This window comes from Bubalus bubalis, chromosome 16, assembly GCF_019923935.1.
Source record: "Bubalus bubalis isolate 160015118507 breed Murrah chromosome 16, NDDB_SH_1, whole genome shotgun sequence".
NCBI classification, from domain to species: domain Eukaryota; kingdom Metazoa; phylum Chordata; class Mammalia; order Artiodactyla; family Bovidae; genus Bubalus; species Bubalus bubalis.
This window is the reverse complement of record NC_059172.1, coordinates 51,470,401-51,485,235: the sequence shown is the minus strand read 5'-3', so window position 1 is coordinate 51,485,235 and position 14,835 is coordinate 51,470,401. Positions and strand designations below refer to the sequence as shown.

At 44.0% G+C, this 14,835-nt stretch overlaps 1 long non-coding RNA gene across 1 annotated transcript; it reads right to left on the bottom strand.

Moving 5' to 3' along the window:
* Positions 1 to 2,082: 2,082 nt before the first annotated feature.
* On the bottom strand, positions 2,083 to 9,583 carry LOC123329630. The gene is made up of 4 exons (XR_006545162.2): positions 9,440 to 9,583; positions 4,426 to 4,511; positions 4,052 to 4,094; positions 2,083 to 2,119 (listed from the first exon to the last, which is right to left on the bottom strand). It is a non-coding gene; the product is annotated as an uncharacterized LOC123329630 (long non-coding RNA).
* Between the last annotated feature and the right edge of the window lie 5,252 nt (positions 9,584 to 14,835).

The window sequence follows — 14,835 nt, the reverse complement described above, 5'->3', positions numbered from 1 at the left end:
AAATGCAAAAGTAATTGCCTCAGAGCCAAGATGTGTGATATTTCTTTGCTATGATCTGTTCTAACCCCTTGGCTCTCACCATCAACAATTGCATTAAAGACCAATTCTTCGAGTCTTTTTGTACCCACGTCCTTTGTCTTATAACTTTAGAGAGTCCTCGCATTCTGGCTCTGGGTTTGGCCTTTTTTTTTATTTTTTTTTTATTTAAAGAAAGCTTCAGTTCAGTTCAGTTCAGTCAGCTCAGTTGTGTCCGACTCTTTGCGACCCCATGAATCGAAGCACACTAGGCCTCCCTGTCCATCACCAACTCCCGGAGTTTACTCAAACTCATATCCATTGAGTCAGTGATGCCATCCAGCCATCTCATCTTCTGTCGTCCCCTTCTCCTCCTGCCCCCAATCCCTCCCAGCATCAGGGTCTTTTCCAATGAGTCAACTCTTCGCATGAGGTGGCCAAAATATTGGAGTTTCAGCCTCAGCATCAGTCCTTCCAATGAACACCCAGGACTGATCTCCTTCAGGATGGACTGGTTGGATCTCCTTGCAGTCCAAGGGACTCTCAAGAGTCTTCTCCAACACCACAGTTCAAAAGCATCAATTCTTCAGCGCTCAGCTTTCTTCACAGTCCAACTCTCACATCCATACATGACCACAGGAAAAACCATAGCCTTGACTAGACCGACCTTTGTTGGTAAAATAATATCTCTGCTTTTGAATATGCTATCTAGGTTGGTCATAACTTTCCTTCCAAAGAGTAAGCGTCTTTTAATTTCATGGCTGCAATCACCATCTGCAGTGATTTTGGAGCCCCCAAAAATAAAGTCTGACAATGTTTCCACTGTTTCCCCACCTATTTCCCATGAAGTGATGGGACCAGATGCCATGATCTTAGTTTAGGAATAGGCTATTTTATTTATTTTTATTTATTTTTGGCCCCACCCCTCGGCACGTGGATCCTAGTTCCCGACCAGGGATGGAACCTGTGCCCCCTGCACTGGAAGTACAGAGTATTAACCTCTGGACCACCAGGAGAGTTCCCTTGGCCATGGCTTTGATCAATGGAATGTTAGCAAAATTTTCAGAGGCTTGAAAAATGTTTGTGCATTTCTGTTAGTTACTTTTGCCCTCAAGACTCCTTAGTCAGCAAATAAAAGACAAAAACTGAGATTCTAACAAAACCTATTGAACCTGACAGATGTAGCACTTCTAGGCTGGTGTGTACGGTCAAAACAATGGTATGTGACAAGCAATCTCGGAGCCTCAGTAGCATTACCAATAGTTCTTTCCCAAATTGCATAATCTTCTCCCGACCTGGCTAACTTGACATAGGGTATAAGACATGTAAAACAGTTATTCACCCCAGTCATCCAAACTGTACCCTAGATCAGCCACCAAACAGCCAACACCAAGCATAAGAGTGAGCCCAGACAAGATAAAGTGACCTAGCCAACCTGCATTAGATGTTAATCCAGATCACGTACAAATTCTGCAGACTCTTGAGCTACATAAATGCTAATTTCTGTATGCTACTGAGTTTTTGTCTTTTATTTGTTGAACAAGGAGTCTTGAAATATCACCTCTCTGAACTTTAGTTGCATGTGTACAATGATAAGTTAGACTAAGTATTATCACAAATTTCTTGAAGCACAAGAGAAAAAAAAGAAACATCTAGTTTGGAAAGGGAGAAATAAAACTGTCTTTATTCATAGATGATATGACTGTATGGATAGAAAACCTGATGGAATTTACCCCCCAAATAGCCATTAGAATTAGTAAGTGAATTAAGCAAGTTTGCAGAACACAAGGTTGATACTTTTAAACTCGTGTATTTATTTACTAGTAATGAATAAATGGAAACTGAAACAGTTTTTAAAATCATTTACATGACATTCAAAAAATGAAATACATAGGGATAAATATGGCAAAAATACCGACATACTGTGTTCAAGGGGCTTTCCTGGTGGCTCTGGGGTAAAGAATCTACCTGCAATGCAGGAGGTACAGGTTTGATCCATGGGTGGAGAAGATCCACTGGAGGAGGGCATGGCAATCCACTCCAGTATTCTTGCCTGGATAATTCCATGGACAGAGGAGCCTGGCGGGCTACAGTCCATAGTGTCCTGAAGAGGTGGACACAACTGAAGTGACTTAGCACGCACGCACTGTGTTCAAAGATCAGAAACACACACCACTGCTAAAATGTTAATTCCCCCCAAGTGGTGTATACATTCAATGAAATCTCAATCAAAATCCCAGCAGATATATATATTTTTTTAATTGAGGAATGTCCCTGGTGGTCCAGTGGTTAAGACTCCATGCTCCAAATGCAAGGGGCCCGAGTTCAGTCCCTGGTCAGGGAACTAAGATCCCATAGTCTGCAACTAAGACCCGGCGCAGCAAAATAAATATTTTAAAAAAGAAAATCACAAAGTGATCCCAAAATTTATTTATAAATGCAGACCTACAGTAGCCAAAACAACTTTGAAAAAAGAAGATCACAGTTGGAAGACTAACACTACATAACTTCAAAATTTATTATAAAGCTACAATATGAAGACAGTGTAGTGACTGTATTTCTACATGAAGAAAACCCCCACTGTACTTTACTTCATACTTTGCATCAAACAAAAATTAACTCAAAATTAATTACAGACTGAAACCTAAAACATAAACCTATACAACTCCTAAGGGAAAACACAGGAGAAAATCTTTGGGACCTTGAGTTAGGCAATGTTTTCTTATATTTGACACATAAAGCATGTTTCCAAAAGGAAAGAATTAATAAATTGAACTTTATCAAAATTAAAAACATCTGTTCTTCTAAAAACAGTTTTTAAAATGGAAAGAGAAGCCTGAGACTGTGAGAAAGTATTTGCAAAGCATCTATCTCATAAAGGGCTTGTAATAAGAAAAATGCATATGTTACATACATGTGGGTGTATGTCTACATTTATCCATACGTATCACATATATGTAATCCATCTCAGTGTGCTTAGGATTCATAACAAAAATCCCATTGACTGGGTGGCTTAACCAGCAGAAATTTATTTTCTCTCAGTTTTGGAGTCTAGAAATCTGAGATCAGAGTGCCAGCAGGGCTGAGCACTGGTGAGGACTCTATTTCTGGCCCGTAGCATCAGCTTGTTTCCCGTGTCCTCACACAGCCTGTCCTCAGGGCCCAGGCACTACTTTCCTGTAAGGCCACCAATTCTTAGACTCCAACCTTATGACCTCATTCATCTTAGTTAACCTCTAAAACTTCTGTTTTCAAATACAGTGAAGTGGCGGGGTAGGGGGTTAGTGCTTCAACGTATGAATTTGTGGGGACACAATTCAGTCAATAGTAATATCTTAAAACTCAATAATAAAAAACAAACAGCCCAGTATAAAAATGAGCTAAAGATTTGAACAGACATCACATCAAAGAAGATATGTATCTGACAAATATACACATGAAAAACTGTGACAAATTGCTAGTCATTAGGGAGAAGGCAATGGCACCCCACTCCAGTACTCTTGCTTGGCAAATCCCATGGATGGAGGAGCCTGGTAGGCTGCAGTCCATGGGGTTGCTAGGAGTCGGACACAACTGAGTGACTTCACTTTCACTTTTCACTTTCATGCATTGGAGAAGGAAATGGCAACCCCCTCCAGTGTTCTTGCCTGGAGAATCCCAGGGACGGGGGAACCTGGTGGGCTGCCGTCTCTGGGGTCGCACAGAGTCAGACACGACTGAAGCAACTTAGCAGCAGCAGCAGGGAAATTGAATCAAAATGACAGTGAGAGGGACGTCCCCGGTGGTCTAGCAGCTAAGGCTCCCACTTCCCAATGGAGGGGGCTTGGGTTTGATCCCTGGGCAAAGCTAGATCCTGCATGCCACAACCGAGAGTTCACACGTCACAACTAAAGACTCCACATGCTGAAACTGAAGATCCCACGTGCAGCAACTAAGACCTGGCACAGCCAAAGAAACTAATTAATTAATTAAAAAAACACCAAAACCACAGTGAGAGATCACACCTTTAAGAATGGCTGAAATGTAAATGACTTACCATACCAAGTGCTGATGGAAACGTGAGGGGGCTGGAACTCCCACTAGAAAAGAGTTTAGCAGCTTGTGAAGCAGGTAGACTTACAACTGTCACATGAGGCAGGCCTTCCATCCCTGGGTGTTTACTCAAGAGAAATGGTAAATATCTTTCATTCGAAGACTTTCACATCAATATTCAGAATAGCTCTACTTGTTAATAGCCCCAAACCGGAAACAATCCCAAATAAACATCAATAGGTGAATGGATAAACAGAGAGTGATATGCTTAGATTATGGAATACTAGTTGGGAACAGAGATTTTGAATTATTGGTATACACAAAAATATGGATGAATCTCAAAATAATTATGTAGAATGAAAGAAACTGGGGACGTACCCTGTGGTCCAGTGGTTGACTTCACCTTCCAATGCAGGGGGTGTGGTGGACTCAATCTCTTGTTGGGGAGTTGAGATCCCACATGCCTGGGGGCCAAAAAAGCCAGAAAAACTAAAACAGCAATATGGCAACAAATTCAATAAAGACTTTTAAAATGGTCCACATCAAAGACCTCTCAAAAAAAGAATAAAAGAAGCCAGACGAAAGAAAAGTACTATATGGTTTCTTTGGTATAAAATTCTAGAAAATGAAAATTAATAATCTATAGTGACAGAGGCAGACCTGTGGCTGCCTGGGGCTGCGGTTGGACGGGGAGGCGGGAAGGGGTGGGAGGAGAGGATTACAAAGTGGCTCCAGGAAACTTCTGAAGGTGATCGGTGAGTTCACTTTATTGTGGATTAAGTTTCCATGCATGTATTACCACATACCAAAATTATCAAAGGTATTTTTAAATATATATGGTTAATCTTATGTCAATGATACCTCACTAAGGTTGTTTTTAAAAGCTTCCTTTAAATTATCATGGTCTTGTGGATAGACCTAGAGTCTGTCATACAGAGTGAAGTAAGTCAGAAAGAGGAAAACAAATATTGTGTATTTATGCATCCATACAGAATCTAGAAAAATGGTACAGATGAACCTATTTGCAGGGCAGGAATAGACACAGACATACAGAATGGACATGCAGACATGGAGGGCAAGGGGAAAGTGAGAAAAATTGGGAGAGTATATTTGACAGATCTCGTATCTGTAATCCGTAAGATTCTAAATGTATTGTATGCTATTCCAACCAAATCTCAGTAACAGTGGCTTACCTTCTCTTTCTAGTTGATCTTTGTGAGCTCGCTGTTTGTTATAATAGATGGAACATCTGCAGGCTTAACATGGAGACTGGAGAAGTTTTCTTGCAGAGAAGATTTGCTTTTGCTTTTAACAGTAACGAGGGGGTGCCGCCAGTTTGGGACCATGTTGGTGACTTTGCCCCACCCCCGTAACGCTCCTTGCTCTCCTTCCAGGGCTTCAGTGTATGGTGGAGTCCCAGACTTCTGTTCCTCACCTCAAGTCTCACCCAAAACAGTCTCCTGGCTTCACTACTGCAACCAGTGTTCACCCTCTGGTAGGTCAGACTTGACCTCTCTCTCACACTCTCCTTCTTTCTTGCCACGCACTGCTTTGCTCTTGGGAGACTGATAACGTCTCACATAGTGTGTCCCAACCAGCCTTTGCTATCCTGCAGCAAGTCCCTTGGAGCATGCAGTCAGAAATTGCCAGAAGAGGAAGAGGTTTGCCTTGTCTCCTTTCACCTGCTGTGTTCCTCTCTGGCACTCCACACACATGGCACTGCCTGCAGATGTACAAGCCCTAGAACCTGTTCAGGGCATAAAAAAAATGCCAGCAGCTCGGCTTTACCACCTGGTGAGGCTTGGCATGGAGACATATTGCTACACAGAAATGAATATTTGATGTGAGCTGCCTAAGTCTGGAGGCCAGGGCACCACTGAGGAATAGTCCTTTGGACGTCTTACTTTGACTCAAACCAGGCTCTTGTTTTGGACCTTCCACTCATTTCTAAAGTCTATCTGTTACCCTGTATAATGCTCCATGTTCTTTTCAAGATTAGAATGTTGGCCCCCATTAGAATGAGCCCACCTGACAAGGACGCATACCATGCTCGCCAACCCTCTCCCCGGTGAATGGGATTCTAATTCCTGGAGCTCTAGTTATTCTCAGGAAATGAACAGATCTCTTTGAATCATAGTGAAGCTTTCTTTTACTCAACATTCTTACCTATCCACCTGGAATTTCACATTTCTTTGTCCAGGAAAGAGAACACTTTCCTGGCATCAACCCTTTTGTGAATTACACTGAAGTTTTCTTCATCCACAGCCATAAGTCTAAGACTGCTCAGCTGTCCTTAGTAGCTCAGGCTCTAGAGCTAAGACGATTTCCCTTCTCATCCATGCCTGGTCCATTTCCTCAGTCTCCTTCTGCTACTTTCTACCGTGCCCCTACTCTCAAGACTCACCCCAAATGCTGTCACCCCATAACCCATAAGATCCTTTGTTCTCATACAATTTATTTCATACTTAAACTATCGTCCTGTGTTTATCTCAAACTGGATTGCCAGTTCCTGGAGGGAACTGTCTCACTTTTTATAACTCTCGAGGCTTGTGATCAACAAATGGAATTGAGGTAAAAAGAAAACAGTTGCTATTTTTACTATTGACAAATACATGAAATTATTTATTATTAGTAAGTATATTTAATAATATGTTGTTTATTTAGTCGAAAAGTCATGTCTGATTCTTTGCGACCCCATGGACTGTAGCCCACCAGGCTTCTCTGTCCATGGGATTTCCCAGGCAAGAATACTGGAGCAGATTGCCATTTCCTTTTCCAGGAAATCTTCCTGATCTAGGGATCAAACCTGTGTTTCCTGCATTGGCAGGTGGATTATTTACCACTGAGCCACCAGGGAAGCCCATTTAATAATATATTTATTTTATAATATATTTAGGTATATTACATTATATATTATACAAATATATTATGTATTTATTTATTATTATTGAATATGTTTAATTAAAAAGAAAACAGGGCTTTTTTTTTACTAGCTTCATTTTGGTAATTGTATACCACGCCCTCAGACAGACTAGGACGTAATAGCTCAATGAACACAGATGGAATATTTTAGCCTTTCTGGAAAGCAAGTTCCCTTTCTCTTTGCAGCAAAAGAATCCAGCAATCTTGGGTTAGGAGAAAATGGAGAAGAGTAATGGGCCCCAAGACTGGGCGACTTGGGGAAATCAGAGAGAAAAAGCCTTGTGTTTCTGACATCAGAGAAAAACATCTGTGTTGGGAGTAAATACCAACAGCTTACTAAATGACAGTAATAAAGCCAGGACCTGACACTCAGGTTTTGACACCTGTAACTAAAAGCTGTGCTTGCAGCCTGGCCAAGGATTCCTGTTATCATTGCCTTTATTATTAAGCAGCTGGTGCTCCCAAGTTGCTACGAGCTTTTACTTCCTTTGCGCTCTCTTAGCAAGAATATTTATTACTGCTGTCTCCTTCCATTTGTCTGCTGGGATTATGATCCTACATGACTCTATGTCTCCAGAGTAAACTGCTTCTTTTTTTTGGTGAGGGGGTGGCGGGGATGAAGGCAATAAAAGATGCCAGATTCTCAGCAAGAGAAATAGATTCCTAGGATAGACTCAGTAACTGAAACGCCAATGAAATTAGAAGTTAGTTTCTTGGTGTAAGACTGGTCACTTATATAATCTTAGAACGTCACAACAGTTTCTTTTTTTCCTGTTAGAAGTCTCTTTCACAGCCATATTGAGAGGAAAAGGAGCACCTCAAATCTTCCAGAAGCCCTTTTTCTCACTGCAGCAACTAGCTCCATTCTTCGTGGGCTTAGTGACAGCCAAATTTTCTGTACCCAACTAATGAAAGAACCACAGGCATCCAGGCTGCTTTTGTGGGTGGTGCAGGAAAAAAAAATACTGTATGTAAATGGTACACAGTCTAGGAGGAACTAGGCCAACCAAATCTGTAGCTTAGATGCCATGGGAATGATCAAGAAACCCAATTAGATTGTAAACATGGTAAAATGGGCCAGAGACTCATAAAAACTCTCTGGGTACTGGATTCCCCTCTGCAACAGCCATTACACACTATATATTTTATATTCAGTCATGTCCGACTCTTTGTGACCCCATGGACTATACATTCCATGGAATTCTCCAGGCCAGAATACTGGAGTGAGTAGCCTTTTCCTTCTCAAGGGGATCTTCCCAAACCAGGAAGAAACCAGGAGATCCTAGGAGAACCCAGGTCTCCCGCATTGTAGGCAGATTCTTTACCAGCTGAACCCATCTAAAGGCGCTGCCCATCTAATTCCCCATGGGCTTCCCTGGCGATTCAGAGGTAAAGAACCCACCTGCAATGCAGAAGACACGGGTTTGATCCCTGGATTGGGAAGATCCCCGGTAGGAGGAAATGGCAACCCAGTCTACTAGTCTTGCCTGGGAAATCCCATGGACAGAGAAGCCTGGCGGGCTATAGTCCATGGAGCAAGAGTCTGACATGACTGAGTGGCTAAACAAACAAAAACAAATCCCCCATCAGCCTGGCCAGAGTTGATTAGAGTTTGGCTGTAATGAAAGTGCGTGGTTCGCTGTCAGAGCCGCAGTTCACAAATATGGGAGCCAAATTACCCTGTTACTGGGATGGCCACGAGGGAGACACTATACCAGAAGCAACCGTGCAGGTCACAACCTTAAAGGGAGGTGCATGGTACTGACAAACAGAAGGCCAAGTCCAAAGCTCCAGCAGCGCTCCTTTAGAATTCTGCCTGAGGGAGCATCAGCTCATTAAACAAAAAATTAAAAAAAAAAAAACAAAAAAAAAATTATATTTGCTCAAAAGCTAAAGGTTTTATCTCTCTCTCCAAAATATACTCTGAATCTGACCCACTGCACCTTCTTTACTGGGACCACTACTGGTTAAGCCACCACCTTCTCGCCTCTAAACAAATGCATTGAGCCTCTCACTGTTTCCAGTGTCCGCTCCACCCTATTTCCAAACTGCTCTCCACAGAGCAGCCAGAGCCATTTTCTTAAAAAGTAATTTGAGGGGTTTCTTGGGTGGTGCAGTGGATGGGAATCTGCCTGCCAATGCATGAGGTTGATCCCTGGTCCGGGAGGATGCGGCATGCCTCAGAGCAAGTAGGCCCATGCGCCACAACTACTGAAGCCCACACGCCTAGAACCCATGCTCTGCAACAAAAGAAGCCACCGCAATGAGAAGCCCTCGCTCACCACAACTAGAGAAAGCCCACACAAAGCAAAAGACCCAGCACGGCCAAAAGTAAGGAATTTTTTAAAAAGTAATTTGAATCATGTCATTCTCCTGCTCACATTCTTCTCCTGCTTCCTATTTCACTGAGGACAAAATCTCCTGGCTGCAGTCTACAAAGCTTTGCCAGCCTTCCAGCTTCCCCACTCACCTCCTGAGATATCCACTTCCCTTGCCGTAGGTCAGACACGGTGGACTTCTTTTGGTTTCTGAAGCATGCCAACCTCACTCAAGAGTCTGGAACTTTGCACCTACTGTTGTCTCTTCCTGAAACAACTTTCTCCCAGATGTCTGTATGTCTGGTTCCTTCTCATCACCTCAGTCTCAGCTCAAATATCTGTAGAGAAGCTTCCCCATCGTTCTGGCTAATCATTATTAGCCTGCTAACAATTCACTCATTATCATTCTCTAGCCATGGCTGTGCTTAATTTCCTTCTTCGAGCTTACCCTTATCTGAAATTCTCTTTGTTTACTTGTTTGTTTTCTGACTCTTCCCAGTGAGAGAAAAGATTATTTTTAATTGAAATATAATTCACAAACAATATTATATTAGTTTCAGAAGTACAACATAGTGACTAAACATTTACATACCTTGCAAGTATATAAATGTACCACAGTAAGTCTATCACCAAAGTTAATACAATGTTATTGACTATACCCCCATGCTGTGCATTATACCCCAACAATTTATTTATTTTATAACTGGAAGTTTATACCTCTTGATCCCCTTTACCCATTCTGCCCACTCCCCAACCCCCCTCCCTCTGGTAACCACAGTCTGTTCTCTGTACCTGTGAGTCTTGTGTTTTGTTTGTTCATTTGTTTTGTTTTTTAGATTCCACATATAAGTGAAACAGTATTTGCTTTTTCCCATCTGACTTATTTCACTTGGCATAATACACTCAAGGTCCATCCATGTTGTCCCAAATGGCAAAGTATCATCTTTTTTATGGGTGAGTAAGACTCTTGAGAGTCCCTTGGACTGCAAGGAGATCCAACCAGTCCATTCTGAAGGAGATCAGTCCTGGGATTTCTTTGGAAGGAATGATGCTAAAGCTGAAACTCCAGTACTTTGGCCACCTCATGCGAAGAGTTGACTCATTGGAAAAGACTCTGATGCTGGGAGGGATTGGGGGCAGGAGGAGAAGGGGACGACAGAGGATGAGATGGCTGGATAGCATCACTGACTCGATGGACATGAGTCTGAGTGAACTCCGGGAGTTGGTGATGGACAGGGAGGCCTGGCGTGCTGCGATTCACGGGGTTGCAAAGAGTCGGACACGACTGAGCGACTGATCTGATCTGATCTGAATGTTCCATTGTATGTATATACACTACATCTCCTTTATCCACTCATCAGTCACTGGACACTTAGGCTGTTTTCATATCTTGGCTATTATAAACAAGGCTGCAATGAATATAGAGGTGCACAAAAAGATGTTTAGTTGTCTTGCTAATTAATGTTATCCCACACGGCAGGTTCCCAATTAATGTTTGTTGAATGAATGAAAGATATACACAAGGATTTAATAAGCATACTTTGACATCCATAGTAATGTCCGTAGTAAGTCTATCCAAGTGTGTGTGTTAGTTGCTCAGTCATGTCCGACTCTTCACAACTCCATGAACTGTAGGCCGCCAGGCTCCTCTGTCCATGGGATTCTTCAGACGAGAATACTGGAGTGGGTTGCCTTTCCTCTTTCCTGCTTTTCTGGAAACTGCAGTTGAGCTCAGGGCTTCACTTTTCCATAATTTCTCAGGATTACTGATTCTGGGTCTGAGGTTGCACTCAGTATATTATTTCGGCACTCTGGGATGACACTGTCTGAGCCTGGACTCTTAGAGTGACTAGAGGCTCTCCTGAGTGTCTCTTTACTGAATTGGGGTTTCACTTCCCTGTTCTTACTGTGTGCCTCCCGAGTCTGTAGCCTTCCGTAGGAACTACAGGAGAGGCTCTTCACGTAAGGGTTTATAGTCATTCAGGAAACATTTTCCAGCACTGCCTCTGTAATGACCTCCCATGTTCCCGTCAGGCCCCTAAACTGCCTGCACACGTAGCTCCAGCCTTGTTCTGGGAGGCACTAGTGGAAAGGCGATGTATCCAGGATCTGGATTCTGGCTGCCTGAGTTTGCATCCCAGCTCTGCCACGTGCCGGTGATGTAAACTTTTGTTATTGTTGTTTAGTCCCTAAGTCGTGTCTGACTCATTTGCGAATGCATGGACTGTAGCCTGCCAGGTCCTCTGTCCACGCCATTTTCCAGGCAAGATTACTGAAGTGGGTTGCCATTTCCATCCCCAGGGAATCTTCCTGACTCAGGGATCGAACCCACATCTCCTGCATTGCAGGCAGATTCTTTACCACTGAGCCACAGGAGAAGCCCCTTGGCCTTCGGTTTAGTCATCTGTAAATAGTCCTGACTTTGTGACTTTTCCAGAACCCAGGTCTTCTGAGCTAGGATCTTTTTTCTTCTTCCTAGCCCTTTCTGAACTCTTGGACTGCAAGGAGATTAAACCGGTCGATCCTAAAGGAAATCAGTCCTAAATATTCATTGGAAGGACTGATGTTGAAGCTGAAACGCCAATACTTTGGCCACCTGATGTGAAGAACTGACTCATTGGAAAAGACCCTGATGGTGGGAAAGACTGAAGGCGGGAGAGGGGGACGACAGAGGATGAGACGGTTGGATGGCATCACCAACTCTATGGACATAAGTTTGAGTAAGCTCTGGGACTTGGTGATGGACAGGGAAGCCTGGTGTGCTGCAGTCCATGAGGTCGCAAAGAGTCAGACATGACTGAGCGACTGAATTGAACTGAGCCCTTTCTGGAGTGGGATCCAGGAGCTGGGCACCCCACAGACCTCCCTGTTGCTGTTCTTGTTCTCCTCTTTTCAGAGCATCACTTGTTTGGGGACCTCCCTGCTTGGATCCCTGCATGGTGCCTGTCACCACCCCCTCCAGATGTCACATGCCATCTGCCTGGATGAACTTTCTCTTATCTGCTGCCATGTCGATCCCCAAGCACAGGTCTCCAGCCTCTTTGTTTGCAATGTCCTGCAGCCAAACTCCAGTTCTGGTGGCCCCTGTCCTTAGGCCAAGCACCTGGTGGCAGAGAATGAGTAATGGGACTTTGACAAAGGACAGGGCATGTCATCCCCAGCCCTCGCTACTAAAAGCCTTTGCTGATTGCTCATAGGTGTTGGTGCTATACCTAGAGCTGTTGGAAGCTGCCTGGTCAAGACTCAGCTCCCACCGTTGGTCTCCTCATTCTGCTTTTTGCTTCACATGCACTAATGTGGTTTTCTTTTCAGCCTGGTCTCATTTCTTTCAGACTAGAAGAAATTAGAGCCAGAAAAAGCCTTTAAAAGATAAAATATCTGACCTGCTGCGGTAGTCGATAGCCACTGCCTTTCAGGGAGAAAGCCTGACGTGGCTGAGGAACCTGATAAGGTTTTCTCTGTGAGACACTTCACGTTGCAAAGCTAATTAACCAGATTTCTGATTAGCTAATTGCCTGTACCCAGGAAGGGCCCATCAGATTTTTTCTCTGTATTGATCAGAAGAGGAGAGTGAAGTTAGGAGGCAAATAAAGATCTAAAGATCTTAGAAGACTGGCAGCCACGAAGGCTCAGCTGAGAGAATCAGTGAGCCTGGGATAGGATATTTCTCAGAACCCAGACTCGCAGCACTTGCTGCTTGAAGTCCATGGGGAGCCCTGCCTCCTTCAGGATCAAGAACTGTGGCCAAGCAGTCTGTCCACCCCTACTGTGTGCAGCAAGGATGGAGTCTTAGAGGACAAGAGCTCAGTGTTTCAGGAGATGCCCCTGGGGCAGAAGTGGGGCAACCTTTCCCATTCTCTCCTTTAAAAACTCCCCCTTAGGGGAGGATGGGGCTTCCCTGGTGGCTCAGATGGTAAAGTATCTGTCTGCAGTGCGGGAGACCCAGGTTCAATCCCTGGATCAGAAAGATCCCCTGGAGAAGGGAACAGCAACCCACTCCAGTATCCTTGCCTGGAGAATTCCATGGACAGAGGAGCCTGGCGGGCTACAGTCCGCAGGATCGCAAAAAAGTCAGATACAAAAGAGTGACTAACACTTTAGGAAGGGATATTTAGAGAGTCTGGGATGGTCATGTACACACTGTCATATTTAAAATGGATATAACAACAAGGACTTATTGTACAGCACAGGGAACTCTGCTCAGTGTTATGTGGCAGCCTGGGTGGGAGGAGAGTTTGGGGGAGAATGGATACATGTGTATGGATGGCTGAGTCCCTTCCCTGTTCACCTGAAACTATCACGACATTGTTAATCAGCTCTACCCCAATAAAAATTAAAAGTTCAAAAAAATAAATAAAAAAAAAGTGCCCCTTAGGGATTTCCCTGATGGTCCAACGACTAAGACACCACACTCCCAGTGCACTCACAATGCAGGGGTCCTGGTTCGAACCCTGGTCAGAGAACTAGATCCTGCATGCTGAAACTAAAACCTGGCACAGCCAAATAAATAACAAAAAAGATTAAATATAAATATAAATAAAAAGTTTCCCTTAGAGGAGTCTTCCCATTTCACACAACTGGGAGGAATCTCAAAGGATCTGTCTAATTCAACTCTTCCCATTTTATAGATGAGAAAAGTGAGGCCTAAAGAAGGGAGCTTATTTTCCCAAGTTCAAACAGTTTATATTTCCAGAGAACTTGGTTTTCTGGGCTCTAGGCATATATTTACCCACCACTTCATATTATGCCCCTCTTCATACCCCATCCATATCCTCTTGTCTCTGTTTTTCAACAATGTGTCACAATGCCCAGAGAGGGAAGACAGGATGGAGGAAGTCATCCTAAAACCCCTGAGGTCAAAAGTGCCCCAAAGAGAGACTGAGATGTTCATCTCTCTCTGGATTCTTGGTGGAGCCGTGGATTACAGCAGATCCTGCAGGGTTGACAATCAGGGAAAATGCGTCTGATTGGATGAACAGGCGTGGTTCCCATTGCCCTCCCTTGAAAGCAGGCTTTTCAAAGCACACATGGACTAGTGACAGAGGCCAGATGGGTGCTTCCAGGAGAAGGAGGAGGGGGAGAAAAGTCCCCTGCTTGGCAAGCGGAGGGAGAGGCTCCGTTACCCCACCCCCCAACCAATCTGGCTTCCCTTTGTGCTGGGCTGACAAGGGGCAGCTGGTGACTCTGGCAGGGAGATGGGCAGAAGAATCAGCCAACTGCCTATGGGTGAAGACCAGCTTACAGGAGGGGGAAAGACGGTCCCAAAGCATCTCTCCCTCAGATGCAGGCGCTTACCCCTGGGGTCTCCCTTATCTATTCTGGTGAGCTGGTGCCCAGAGGACCTCATTGGAGCAGCTAATGATGTCTCGGATAGCCACCGGCTCCTTTGCCCTTGGACTCTGGCACCAGACCTCCTGGGGGGTTTAAATCCTATCTCTGCCCTTCCTAGTAACGTCATCTTGCACCAATTCCCTTACCTCTCTGGGCCTTATTTTCCTCATTTACAAGATGGAGATAATAATATCCCTAACCTCATAGCATGACTCCT